Source organism: Triturus cristatus, chromosome 1_1 (assembly GCF_964204655.1).
Source record: "Triturus cristatus chromosome 1_1, aTriCri1.1, whole genome shotgun sequence".
NCBI classification, from domain to species: Eukaryota; Metazoa; Chordata; class Amphibia; order Caudata; family Salamandridae; genus Triturus; species Triturus cristatus.
In genome coordinates this window covers 844,984,971-845,000,662 of record NC_140579.1, presented here as the reverse complement: position 1 = coordinate 845,000,662, position 15,692 = coordinate 844,984,971, and positions in this window count along the sequence as shown.

The following is a 15,692-nucleotide window of genomic DNA, read 5'->3' as shown; positions in this document are numbered from 1 at the left end:
TGTCCATTTTTGAAACGTACAAATAGTCCTCTAAAATCAGCCGAACTACGAATTCCAATTTACTCACCTGTTATCAGGAGAGAACCCAGTGCTGCATCTTTTAGACCAGCACTGACCCTGAAAAGTAATTCTAAGCGTACTTACCAGTAACTTGTATTTCCTTCCATAGGAATCCATTGTGTGGTTTTCACCAGAAAAGTTTCTTTGTCCATTTTTGAAACGTACAAATATTCCTCTAAAGTCAGCAGAACTACGAATTCCAATTTACTCACCTGTTATCAGGAGAGAACCCAGGGCTGCATATTTTAGCCCAGCACTGACCCTGAAAAGTAATTCTAAGCGTACTTACTAATAACTTGTATTTCCTTCCACAGGAATCCATTGTGTGGTTTTCACCAGAAAAGTTTCTAAGTGTCCATTTTTGAAATGTACAAATATTCCTCTAAAATCACCAGAACTACGAATTCCAATTTACTCACCTGTTATCAGGAGAGAACCCAGGGCTGCATCTGTTAGCCCAGCACTGACCCTGAAAAGTAATTCTAAGCGTACTTACTAGTAACTTGTATTTCCTTCCACAGGAATCCATTGTGTGGTTTTCACCAGAAAAGTTTCTAAGTGTCCATTTTGAAACGTACAAATATTCCTCTAAAATCAGCAGAACTACGAATTCCAATTTACTCACCTGTTATCAGGAGAGAACCCAGGGCTGCATCTGTTAGCCCAGCACTGACCCTGAAAAGTAATTCTAAGTGTACTTACCAGTAACTTGTATTTCCTTCCATAGGAATCCATTGTGTGGTTTTCACCAGAAAAGTTTCTAAGTGTTCATTTTTGAAACGTACAAATATTCCTCTAAAATCAGCCGAACTACGAATTCCAATTTACTCACATGTTATCAGGAGAGAACCCAGTGCTGCATCTTTTAGACCAGCACTGACCCTGAAAAGTAATTCTAAGCGTACTTACAAGTAACTTGTATTTCCTTCCATAGGAATCCATTGTGTGGTTTTCACCAGAAACGTTTCTGTGTCCATTTTTGAAACGTACAAATATTCCTCTAAAATCAGCCGAACTACGAATTCAAATTTTCTCACCTGTTATCAGGAGAGAACCCAGTGCTGCATCTTTTAGACCAGCACTGACCCTGAAAAGTAATTCTAAGCGTACTTACCAGTAATTTGTATTTCCTTCCATAGGAATCCATTGTGTGGTTGTCACCAGAAAAGTTTCTAAGTGTCCATTTTTGAAACGTACAAATAGTCCTCTAAAATCAGCCGAACTACGAATTCCAATTTACTCACCTGTTATCAGAAGAGAACACAGGGCTGCATCTGTTAGCCCAGCACTGACCCTGAAAAGTAATTCTAAGTGTACTTACCAGTAACTTGTATTTCCTTCCATAGGAATCCATTGTGTGGTTTTCACCAGAAAAGTTTCTAAGTGTCCATTTTTGAAACGTACAAATATTCCTCTAAAATCAGCAGAACTACGAATTCCAATTTACTCACCTGTTATCAGGAGAGAACCCAGGGCTGCGTCTGTTAGCTCAGCACTGACCCTGAAAAGTAATTCTAAGCGTACTTACCAGTAACTTGTATTTCCTTCTATAGGAATCCATTGTGTGGTTTTCACCAGAAAAGTTTCTGTGTCCATTTTTGAAACGTACAAATATTCCTCTAAAATCAGCAGAACTACGAATTCCAATTTACTCACCTGTTATCAGGAGAGAACCCAGGGCTGCATATTTTAGCCCAGCACTGACCCTGAAAAGTAATTCTAAGCGTACTTACTAGTAACTTGTATTTCCTTCCACAGGAATCCATTGTGTGGTTTTCACCAGAAAAGTTTCTAAGTGTCCATTTTTGAAACGTACAAATATTCCTCTAAAATCAGCAGAACTACGAATTCCAATTTACTCACCTGTTATCAGGAGAGAACCCAGGGCTGCATCTGTTAGCCCAGCACTGACCCTGAAAAGTAATTCTAAGCGTACTTACCAGTAACTTGTATTTCCTTCCATAGGAATCCATTGTGTGGTTTTCACCAGAAAAGTTACTGTGTCCATTTTTGAAACGTACAAATATTCCTCTAAAATCAGCCGAACTACGAATTCCAATTTACTCACCTGTTATCAGGAGAGAACCCAGGGCTGCATATTTTAGCCCAGCACTGACCCTGAAAAGTAATTCTAAGCGTACTTACTAGTAACTTGTATTTCCTTCCACAGGAATCCATTGTGTGGTTTTCACCAGAAAAGTTTCTAAGTGTCCATTTTTGAAATGTACAAATATTCCTCTAAAATCAGCCGAACTACGAATTCCAATTTACTCACCTGTTATCAGGAGAGAACCCAGGGCTGCATCTGTTAGCCCAGCACTGACCCTGAAAAGTAATTCTAAGTGTACTTACCAGTAACTTGTATTTCCTTCCATAGGAATCCATTGTGTGGTTTTCACCAGAAAAGTTTCTAAGTGCTGATTTTTGAAACGTACAAATATTCCTCTAAAATCAGCAGAACTACGAATTCCAATTTACTCACCTGTTATCAGGAGAGAACCCAGGGCTGCATCTGTTAGCTCAGCACTGACCATGAAAAGTAATTCTAAGCATACTTACCAGTAACTTGTATTTCCTTCCATAGGAATCCATTGTGTGGTTTTCACCAGAAAAGTTTCTAAGTGTCCATTTTTGAAACGTACAAATAGTCCTCTAAAATCAGCCGAACTACGAATTCCAATTTACTCACCTGTTATCAGGAGAGAACCCAGTGCTGCATCTTTTAGACCAGCACTGACCCTGAAAAGTAATTCTAAGCGTACTTACCAGTAACTTGTATTTCCTTCCATAGGAATCCATTGTGTGGTTTTCACCAGAAAAGTTTCTTTGTCCATTTTTGAAACGTACAAATATTCCTCTAAAATCAGCAGAACTACGAATTCCAATTTACTCACCTGTTATCAGGAGAGAACCCAGGGCTGCATATTTTAGCCCAGCACTGACCCTGAAAAGTAATTCTAAGCGTACTTACTAATAACTTGTATTTCCTTCCACAGGAATCCATTGTGTGGTTTTCACCAGAAAAGTTTCTAAGTGTCCATTTTTGAAATGTACAAATATTCCTCTAAAATCACCAGAACTACGAATTCCAATTTACTCACCTGTTATCAGGAGAGAACCCAGGGCTGCATCTGTTAGCCCAGCACTGACCGTGAAAAGTAATTCTAAGCGTACTTACCAGTAACTTGTATTTCCTTTCATAGAAATCCATTGTGTGGTTTTCACCAGAAAAGTTTCTAAGTGTCCATTTTTGAAACGTACAAATATTCCTCTAAAATCAGCCGAACTACGAATTCCAATTTACTCACCTGTTATCAGGAGAGAACCCAGGGCTGCATCTGTTAGCCCAGCACTGACCCTGAAAAGTAATTCTAAGTGTACTTACCAGTAACTTGTATTTCCTTCCATAGGAATCCATTGTGTGGTTTTCACCAGAAAAGTTTCTAAGTGCTGATTTTTGAAACGTACAAATATTCCTCTAAAATCAGCAGAACTACGAATTCCAATTTACTCACCTGTTATCAGGAGAGAACCCAGGGCTGCATCTGTTAGCTCAGCACTGACCTTGAAAAGTAATTCTAAGCATACTTACCAGTAACTTGTATTTCCTTCCATAGGAATCCATTGTGTGGTTTTCACCAGAAAAGTTTCTAAGTGTCCATTTTTGAAACGTACAAATAGTCCTCTAAAATCAGCCGAACTACGAATTCCAATTTACTCACCTGTTATCAGGAGAGAACCCAGTGCTGCATCTTTTAGACCAGCACTGACCCTGAAAAGTAATTCTAAGCGTACTTACCAGTAACTTGTATTTCCTTCCATAGGAATCCATTGTGTGGTTTTCACCAGAAAAGTTTCTTTGTCCATTTTTGAAACGTACAAATATTCCTCTAAAATCAGCAGAACTACGAATTCCAATTTACTCACCTGTTATCAGGAGAGAACCCAGGGCTGCATATTTTAGCCCAGCACTGACCCTGAAAAGTAATTCTAAGCGTACTTACTAATACCTTGTATTTCCTTCCACAGGAATCCATTGTGTGGTTTTCACCAGAAAAGTTTCTAAGTGTCCATTTTTGAAATGTACAAATATTCCTCTAAAATCACCAGAACTACGAATTCCAATTTACTCACCTGTTATCAGGAGAGAACCCAGGGCTGCATCTGTTAGCCCAGCACTGACCCTGAAAAGTAATTCTAAGCGTACTTACCAGTAACTTGTATTTCCTTTCATAGAAATCCATTGTGTGGTTTTCACCAGAAAAGTTTCTAAGTGTCCATTTTTGAAACGTACAAATATTCCTCTAAAATCAGCAGAACTACGAATTCCAATTTACTCACCTGTTATCAGGAGAGAACCCAGGGCTGCATCTGTTAGCCCAGCACTGACCCTGAAAAGTAATTCTAAGCATACTTACCAGTAACTTGTATTTCCTTCCATAGGAATCCATTGTGTGGTTTTCACCAGAAAAGTTTCTAAGTGTTCATTTTTGAAACATACAAATATTCCTATAAAATCAGCCAAACTACGAATTCCAATTTACTCACCTGTTATCAGGAGAGAACCCAGTGCTGCATCTTTTAGACCAGCACTGACCCTGGAAAGTAATTCTAAGCGTACTTACCAGTAACTTGTATTTCCTTACATAGGAATCCATTGTGTGGTTTTCACCAGAAACGTTTCTGTGTCCATTTTTGAAACGTACAAATATTCCTCTAAAATCAGCCGAACTACGAATTCCAATTTACTCACCTGTTATCAGGAGAGAACCCAGTGCTGCATCTTTTAGCCCAGCCCTGACCCTGAAAAGTAATTGTAAGCGTACTTACTAGTAACTTGTATTTCCTTCCATAGGAATCCATTGGGTGGTTTTCACCAGAAAAGTTTCTAAGTGTTCATTTTTGAAACGTACAAATATTCCTCTAAAATCAGCCGAACTACGAATTCCACTTTACTCATATGTTATCAGGAGAGAACCCAGTGCTGCATCTTTTAGACCAGCACTGACCCTGAAAACTAATTCTAAGCGTACTTACAAGTAACTTGTATTTCCTTCCATAGGAATCCATTGTGTGGTTTTCACCAGAAACGTTTCTGTGTCCATTTTTGAAACGTACAAATATTCCTCTAAAATCAGCCGAACTACGAATTCAAATTTTCTCACCTGTTATCAGGAGAGAACCCAGTGCTGCATCTTTTAGACCAGCAGTGACCCTGAAAAATAATTCTAAGCGTACTTACCAGTAATTTGTATTTCCTTCCATAGGAATCCATTGTGTGGTTTTCACCAGAAAAGTTTCTAAGTGTCCATTTTTGAAACGTACAAATAGTCCTCTAAAATCAGCCGAACTACGAATTCCAATTTACTCACCTGTTATCAGAAGAGAACACAGGGCTGCATCTGTTAGCCCAGTACTGACCCTGAAAAGTAATTCTAAGTGTACTTACCAGTAACTTGTATTTCCTTCCATAGGAATCCATTGTGTGGTTTTCACCAGAAAAGTTTCTAAGTGTCCATTTTTGAAACGTACAAATATTCCTCTAAAATCAGCAGAACGACGAATTCCAATTTACTCACCTGTTATCAGGAGAGAACCCAGGGCTGCATCTGTTAGCTCAGCACTGACCCTGAAAAGTAATTCTAAGCGTACTTACCAGTAACTTGTATTTCCTTCTATAGGAATCCATTGTGTGGTTTTCACCAGAAAAGTTTCTGTGTCCATTTTTGAAACGTACAAATATTCCTCTAAAATCAGCAGAACTACGAATTCCAATTTACTCACCTGTTATCAGGAGAGAACCCAGTGCTGCATCTTTTAGCCCAGCCCTGACCCTGAAAAGTAATTGTAAGCGTACTTACTAGTAACTTGTATTTCCTTCCATAGGAATCCATTGTGTGGTTTTCACCAGAAAAGTTTCTAAGTGTCCATTTTTGAAACGTACAAATAGTCCTCTAAAATCAGCCGAACTATGAATTCCAATTTACTCACCTGTTATCAGGAGAGAACACAGGGCTGTATCTGTTAGCCCAGCACTGACCCTGAAAAGTAATTCTAAGTGTACTTACCAGTAACTTGTATTTCCTTCTATAGGAATCCATTGTGTGGTTTTCACCAGAAAAGTTTCTGTGTCCATTTTTGAAACGTACAAATATTCCTCTAAAATCAGAAGAACTACAAATTCCAATTTACTCACCTGTTATCAGGAGAGAACCCAGGGCTGCATCTGTTAGCTCAGCACTGACCATGAAAAGTAATTCTAAGCGTACTTACCAGTAACTGGTATTTCCTTCCGTAGGAATCCATTGTGTGGTTTTCACCAGATAAGTTTCTAAGTGTCCAATTTTGAAATGTACAAATATTCCTCTAAAATCAGCCGATCTACGAATTCCGATTTACTCACCTGTTATCAGGAGAGAACCCAGGGCTACATATTTTAGCCTAGCACTGACCCTGAAAAGTAATTCTAAGCGTACTTACTAGTAACTTGTATTTCCTTCCACAGGAATCCATTGTGTGGTTTTCACCAGAAAAGTTTCTAAGTGTCCATTTTTGAAACGTACAAATATTCCTCTAAAATCAGCAGAACTACGAATTCCAATTTACTCACCTGTTATCCGGAGAGAACCCAGGGCTGCATCTGTTAGCTCAGCACTGACCCTGAAAAGTAATTCTAAGCGTACTTACCAGTAACTTGTATTTCCTTCCATAGGAATCCATTGTGTGGTTTTCACCAGTAAAGTTTCTGTGTCCATTTTTGAAACGTACAAATATTCCTCTAAAATCAGCAGAATTACGAATTCCAATTTACTCACCTGTTATCAGGAGAGAACCCAGGGCTGCATATTTTAGCCCAGCACTGACCCTGAAAAGTAATTCTAAGCGTACTTACTAGTAACTTGTATTTCCTTCCATAGGAATCCATTGTGTGGTTTTCACCAGAAAAGTTTCTAAGTGTCCATTTTTGAAACGTACAAATATTCCTCTAAAATTAGCAGAACTACAAATTCCAATTTACTCACCTGTTATCAGGAGAGAACCCAGGGCTGCATCTGTTAGCCCAGCACTGACCCTGAAAAGTAATTCTAAGCGTACTTACCAGTAACTTGTATTTCCTTCCATAGGAATCCATTGTGTGGTTTTCACCAGAAAAGTTACTGTGTCCATTTTTGAAACGTACAAATATTCCTCTAAAATCAGCCGAACTACGAATTCCAATTTACTCACCTGTTATCAGGAGAGAACCCAGTGCTGCATCTTTTAGCCCAGCACTGACCCTGAAAAGTAATTCTAAGCGTACTTACTAGTAACTTGTATTTCCTTCCACAGGAATCCATTGTGTGGTTTTCACCAGAAAAGTTTCTAAGTGTCCATTTTTGAAACGTACAAATATTCCTCTAAAATCAGCAGAACTACGAATTCCAATTTACTCACCTGTTATCAGGAGAGAAACCAGGGCTGCATCTGTTAGCCCAGCACTGACCCTGAAAAGTAATTCTAAGCGTACTTACCAGTAACTTGTATTTCCTTCCATAGGAATCCATTGTGTGGTTTTCACCAGAAAAGTTACTGTGTCCATTTTTGAAACGTACAAATATTCCTCTAAAATCAGCCGATCTACGTATTCCGATTTACTCACCTGTTATCAGGAGAGAACCCAGGGCTGCATATTTTAGCCTAGCACTGACCCTGAAAAGTAATTCTAAGCGTACTTACTAGTAACTTGTATTTCCTTCCACAGGAATCCATTGTGTGGTTTTCACCAGAAAAGTTTCTAAGTGTCCATTTTTGAAACATACAAATATTCCTCTAAAATCAGCAGAACTACGAATTCCAATTTACTCACCTGTTATCCGGAGAGAACCCAGGGCTGCATCTGTTAGCTCAGCACTGACCCTGAAAAGTAATTCTAAGCGTACTTACCAGTAACTTGTATTTCCTTCCATAGGAATCCATTGTGTGGTTTTCACCAGAAAAGTTACTGTGTCCATTTTTGAAACGTACAAATATTCCTCTAAAATCAGCCGAACTACGAATTCCAATTTACTCACCTGTTATCAGGAGAGAACCCAGTGCTGCATCTTTTAGCCCAGCCCTGACCCTGAAAAGTAATTGTAAGCGTACTTACTAGTAACTTGTATTTCCTTCCATAGGAATCCAGTGTGTGGTTTTCACCAGAAAAGTTTCTAAGTGTCCATTTTTGAAACGTACAAATATTCCGCTAAAATCAGCCGAACTACGAATTCCAATTTACTCACCTGTTATCAGGAGAGAACCCAGGGCTGCATCTGTTAGCCCAGCACTGACCCTGAAAAGTAATTCTAAGTGTACTTACCAGTAACTTGTATTTCCTTCCATAGGAATCCATTGTGTGGTTTTCACCAGAAAAGTTTCTAAGTGCCGATTTTTGAAACGTACAAATATTCCTCTAAAATCAGCAGAACTACGAATTCCAATTTACTCACCTGTTATCAGGAGAGAACCCAGGGCTGCATCTGTTAGCTCAGCACTGACCATGAAAAGTAATTCTAAGCATACTTACCAGTAACTTGTATTTCCTTCCATAGGAATCCATTGTGTGGTTTTCACCAGAAAAGTTTCTAAGTGTCCATTTTTGAAACGTACAAATAGTCCTCTAAAATCAGCCGAACTACGAATTCCAATTTACTCACCTGTTATCAGGAGAGAACCCAGTGCTGCATCTTTTAGACCAGCACTGACCCTGAAAAGTAATTCTAAGCGTACTTACCAGTCACTTGTATTTCCTTCCATAGGAATCCATTGTGTGGTTTTCACCAGAAAAGTTTCTTTGTCCATTTTTGAAACGTACAAATATTCCTCTAAAATCAGCAGAACTACGAATTCCAATTTACTCACCTGTTATCAGGAGAGAACCCAGGGCTGCATATTTTAGCCCAGCACTGACCCTGAAAAGTAATTCTAAGCGTACTTACTAATAAGTTGTATTTCCTTCCACAGGAATCCATTGTGTGGTTTTCACCAGAAAAGTTTCTAAGTGTCCATTTTTGAAATGTACAAATATTCCTCTAAAATCACCAGAACTACGAATTCCAATTTACTCACCTGTTATCAGGAGAGAACCCAGGGCTGCATCTGTTAGCCCAGCACTGACCCTGAAAAGTAATTCTAAGCGTACTTACCAGTAACTTGTATTTCCTTTCATAGAAATCCAATGTGTGGTTTTCACCAGAAAAGTTTCTAAGTGTCCATTTTTGAAACGTACAAATATTCCACTAAAATCAGCAGAACTACGAATTCCAATTTACTCACCTGTTATCAGGAGAGAACCCAGGGCTGCATCTGTTAGCCCAGCACTGACCCTGAAAAGTAATTCTAAGCATACTTACCAGTAACTTGTATTTCCTTCCATAGGAATCCATTGTGTGGTTTTCACCAGAAAAGTTTCTAAGTGTTCATTTTTGAAACGTACAAATATTCCTCTAAAATCAGCCAAACTACGAATTCCAATTTACTCACCTGTTATCAGGAGAGAACCCAGTGCTGCATCTTTTAGACCAGCACTGACCCTGAAAAGTAATTCTAAGCGTACTTACCAGTAACTTGTATTTCCTTCCATAGGAATCCATTGTGTGGTTTTCACCAGAAACGTTTCTGTGTCCATTTTTGAAACGTACAAATATTCCTCTAAAATCAGCCAAACTACGAATTCAAATTTACTCACCTGTTATCTGGAGAGAACCCAGTGCTGCATCTTTTAGACCAGCACTGACCCTGAAAAGTAATTCTAAGCGTACTTACCAGTAACTTGTATTTCCTTCCATAGGAATCCATTGTGTGGTTTTCACCAGAAACGTTTCTGTGTCCATTTTTGAAACGTACAAATATTCCTCTAAAATCAGCCGAACTACAAATTCAAATTTACTCACCTGTTATCTGGAGAGAACCCAGTGCTGCATCTTTTAGACCAGCACTGCCCTGAAAAGTAATTCTAAGCGTACTTACCAGTAATTTGTATTTCCTTCCATAGGAATCCATTGTGTGGTTTTCACCAGAAAAGTTTCTAAGTGTCCATTTTTGAAACGTACAAATATTCCTCTAAAATCAGCAGAACTACGAATTCCAATTTACTCACCTGTTATCAGGAGAGAACCCAGGGCTGCATCTGTTAGCTCAGCACTGACCCTGAAAAGTAATTCTAAGCGTACTTACCAGTAACTTGTATTTCCTTCTATAGGAATCCATTGTGTGGTTTTCACCAGAAAAGTTTCTGTGTCCATTTTTGAAACGTACAAATATTCCTCTAAAATCAGCAGAACTACGAATTCCAATTTACTCACCTGTTATCAGGAGAGAACACAGGGCTGCATATTTTAGCCCAGCACTGACCCTGAAAAGTAATTCTAAGCGTACTTACTAGTAACTTGTATTTCCTTCCACAGGAATCCATTGTGTGGTTTTCACCAGAAAAGTTTCTAAGTGTCCATTTTTGAAACGTACAAATATTCCTCTAAAATCAGCAGAACTACGAATTCCAATTTACTCACCTGTTATCAGGAGAGAACCCAGGGCTGCATCTGTTAGCCCAGCACTGACCCTGAAAAGTAATTCTAAGCGTACTTACCAGTAACTCGTATTTCCTTCCATAGGAATCCATTGTGTGGTTTTCACCAGAAAAGTTACTGTGTCCATTTTTGAAACGTACAAATATTCCTCTAAAATCAGCCGAACTACGAATTCCAATTTACTCACCTGTTATCAGGAGAGAACCCAGTGCTGCATCTTTTAGACCAGCACTGACCCTGAAAACTAATTCTAAGCGTACTTACAAGTAACTTGTATTTCCTTCCATAGGAATCCATTGTGTGGTTTTCACCAGAAACGTTTCTGTGTCCATTTTTGAAACGTACAAATATTCCTCTAAAATCAGCCGAACTACGAATTCAAATTTTCTCACCTGTTATCAGGAGAGAACCCAGTGCTGCATCTTTTAGACCAGCAGTGACCCTGAAAAATAATTCTAAGCGTACTTACCAGTAATTTGTATTTCCTTCCATAGGAATCCATTGTGTGGTTTTCACCAGAAAAGTTTCTAAGTGTCCATTTTTGAAACGTACAAATAGTCCTCTAAAATCAGCCGAACTACGAATTCCAATTTACTCACCTGTTATCAGAAGAGAACACAGGGCTGCATCTGTTAGCCCAGTACTGACCCTGAAAAGTAATTCTAAGTGTACTTACCAGTAACTTGTATTTCCTTCCATAGGAATCCATTGTGTGGTTTTCACCAGAAAAGTTTCTAAGTGTCCATTTTTGAAACGTACAAATATTCCTCTAAAATCAGCAGAACTACGAATTCCAATTTACTCACCTGTTATCAGGAGAGAACCCAGGGCTGCATCTGTTAGCTCAGCACTGACCCTGAAAAGTAATTCTAAGCGTACTTACCAGTAACTTGTATTTCCTTCTATAGGAATCCATTGTGTGGTTTTCACCAGAAAAGTTTCTGTGTCCATTTTTGAAACGTACAAATATTCCTCTAAAATCAGCAGAACTACGAATTCCAATTTACTCACCTGTTATCAGGAGAGAACCCAGTGCTGCATCTTTTAGCCCAGCCCTGACCCTGAAAAGTAATTGTAAGCGTACTTACTAGTAACTTGTATTTCCTTCCATAGGAATCCATTGTGTGGTTTTCACCAGAAAAGTTTCTAAGTGTCCATTTTTGAAACGTACAAATAGTCCTCTAAAATCAGCCGAACTATGAATTCCAATTTACTCACCTGTTATCAGGAGAGAACACAGGGCTGTATCTGTTAGCCCAGCACTGACCCTGAAAAGTAATTCTAAGTGTACTTACCAGTAACTTGTATTTCCTTCTATAGGAATCCATTGTGTGGTTTTCACCAGAAAAGTTTCTGTGTCCATTTTTGAAACGTACAAATATTCCTCTAAAATCAGAAGAACTACAAATTCCAATTTACTCACCTGTTATCAGGAGAGAACCCAGGGCTGCATCTGTTAGCTCAGCACTGACCATGAAAAGTAATTCTAAGCGTACTTACCAGTAACTGGTATTTCCTTCCGTAGGAATCCATTGTGTGGTTTTCACCAGATAAGTTTCTAAGTGTCCAATTTTGAAATGTACAAATATTCCTCTAAAATCAGCCGATCTACGAATTCCGATTTACTCACCTGTTATCAGGAGAGAACCCAGGGCTACATATTTTAGCCTAGCACTGACCCTGAAAAGTAATTCTAAGCGTACTTACTAGTAACTTGTATTTCCTTCCACAGGAATCCATTGTGTGGTTTTCACCAGAAAAGTTTCTAAGTGTCCATTTTTGAAACGTACAAATATTCCTCTAAAATCAGCAGAACTACGAATTCCAATTTACTCACCTGTTATCCGGAGAGAACCCAGGGCTGCATCTGTTAGCTCAGCACTGACCCTGAAAAGTAATTCTAAGCGTACTTACCAGTAACTTGTATTTCCTTCCATAGGAATCCATTGTGTGGTTTTCACCAGTAAAGTTTCTGTGTCCATTTTTGAAACGTACAAATATTCCTCTAAAATCAGCAGAATTACGAATTCCAATTTACTCACCTGTTATCAGGAGAGAACCCAGGGCTGCATATTTTAGCCCAGCACTGACCCTGAAAAGTAATTCTAAGCGTACTTACTAGTAACTTGTATTTCCTTCCATAGGAATCCATTGTGTGGTTTTCACCAGAAAAGTTTCTAAGTGTCCATTTTTGAAACGTACAAATATTCCTCTAAAATTAGCAGAACTACAAATTCCAATTTACTCACCTGTTATCAGGAGAGAACCCAGGGCTGCATCTGTTAGCCCAGCACTGACCCTGAAAAGTAATTCTAAGCGTACTTACCAGTAACTTGTATTTCCTTCCATAGGAATCCATTGTGTGGTTTTCACCAGAAAAGTTACTGTGTCCATTTTTGAAACGTACAAATATTCCTCTAAAATCAGCCGAACTACGAATTCCAATTTACTCACCTGTTATCAGGAGAGAACCCAGTGCTGCATCTTTTAGCCCAGCACTGACCCTGAAAAGTAATTCTAAGCGTACTTACTAGTAACTTGTATTTCCTTCCACAGGAATCCATTGTGTGGTTTTCACCAGAAAAGTTTCTAAGTGTCCATTTTTGAAACGTACAAATATTCCTCTAAAATCAGCAGAACTACGAATTCCAATTTACTCACCTGTTATCAGGAGAGAAACCAGGGCTGCATCTGTTAGCCCAGCACTGACCCTGAAAAGTAATTCTAAGCGTACTTACCAGTAACTTGTATTTCCTTCCATAGGAATCCATTGTGTGGTTTTCACCAGAAAAGTTACTGTGTCCATTTTTGAAACGTACAAATATTCCTCTAAAATCAGCCGATCTACGTATTCCGATTTACTCACCTGTTATCAGGAGAGAACCCAGGGCTGCATATTTTAGCCTAGCACTGACCCTGAAAAGTAATTCTAAGCGTACTTACTAGTAACTTGTATTTCCTTCCACAGGAATCCATTGTGTGGTTTTCACCAGAAAAGTTTCTAAGTGTCCATTTTTGAAACATACAAATATTCCTCTAAAATCAGCAGAACTACGAATTCCAATTTACTCACCTGTTATCCGGAGAGAACCCAGGGCTGCATCTGTTAGCTCAGCACTGACCCTGAAAAGTAATTCTAAGCGTACTTACCAGTAACTTGTATTTCCTTCCATAGGAATCCATTGTGTGGTTTTCACCAGAAAAGTTACTGTGTCCATTTTTGAAACGTACAAATATTCCTCTAAAATCAGCCGAACTACGAATTCCAATTTACTCACCTGTTATCAGGAGAGAACCCAGTGCTGCATCTTTTAGCCCAGCCCTGACCCTGAAAAGTAATTGTAAGCGTACTTACTAGTAACTTGTATTTCCTTCCATAGGAATCCAGTGTGTGGTTTTCACCAGAAAAGTTTCTAAGTGTCCATTTTTGAAACGTACAAATATTCCGCTAAAATCAGCCGAACTACGAATTCCAATTTACTCACCTGTTATCAGGAGAGAACCCAGGGCTGCATCTGTTAGCCCAGCACTGACCCTGAAAAGTAATTCTAAGTGTACTTACCAGTAACTTGTATTTCCTTCCATAGGAATCCATTGTGTGGTTTTCACCAGAAAAGTTTCTAAGTGCCGATTTTTGAAACGTACAAATATTCCTCTAAAATCAGCAGAACTACGAATTCCAATTTACTCACCTGTTATCAGGAGAGAACCCAGGGCTGCATCTGTTAGCTCAGCACTGACCATGAAAAGTAATTCTAAGCATACTTACCAGTAACTTGTATTTCCTTCCATAGGAATCCATTGTGTGGTTTTCACCAGAAAAGTTTCTAAGTGTCCATTTTTGAAACGTACAAATAGTCCTCTAAAATCAGCCGAACTACGAATTCCAATTTACTCACCTGTTATCAGGAGAGAACCCAGTGCTGCATCTTTTAGACCAGCACTGACCCTGAAAAGTAATTCTAAGCGTACTTACCAGTCACTTGTATTTCCTTCCATAGGAATCCATTGTGTGGTTTTCACCAGAAAAGTTTCTTTGTCCATTTTTGAAACGTACAAATATTCCTCTAAAATCAGCAGAACTACGAATTCCAATTTACTCACCTGTTATCAGGAGAGAACCCAGGGCTGCATATTTTAGCCCAGCACTGACCCTGAAAAGTAATTCTAAGCGTACTTACTAATAAGTTGTATTTCCTTCCACAGGAATCCATTGTGTGGTTTTCACCAGAAAAGTTTCTAAGTGTCCATTTTTGAAATGTACAAATATTCCTCTAAAATCACCAGAACTACGAATTCCAATTTACTCACCTGTTATCAGGAGAGAACCCAGGGCTGCATCTGTTAGCCCAGCACTGACCCTGAAAAGTAATTCTAAGCGTACTTACCAGTAACTTGTATTTCCTTTCATAGAAATCCAATGTGTGGTTTTCACCAGAAAAGTTTCTAAGTGTCCATTTTTGAAACGTACAAATATTCCACTAAAATCAGCAGAACTACGAATTCCAATTTACTCACCTGTTATCAGGAGAGAACCCAGGGCTGCATCTGTTAGCCCAGCACTGACCCTGAAAAGTAATTCTAAGCATACTTACCAGTAACTTGTATTTCCTTCCATAGGAATCCATTGTGTGGTTTTCACCAGAAAAGTTTCTAAGTGTTCATTTTTGAAACGTACAAATATTCCTCTAAAATCAGCCAAACTACGAATTCCAATTTACTCACCTGTTATCAGGAGAGAACCCAGTGCTGCATCTTTTAGACCAGCACTGACCCTGAAAAGTAATTCTAAGCGTACTTACCAGTAACTTGTATTTCCTTCCATAGGAATCCATTGTGTGGTTTTCACCAGAAACGTTTCTGTGTCCATTTTTGAAACGTACAAATATTCCTCTAAAATCAGCCAAACTACGAATTCAAATTTACTCACCTGTTATCTGGAGAGAACCCAGTGCTGCATCTTTTAGACCAGCACTGACCCTGAAAAGTAATTCTAAGCGTACTTACCAGTAACTTGTATTTCCTTCCATAGGAATCCATTGTGTGGTTTTCACCAGAAACGTTTCTGTGTCCATTTTTGAAACGTAC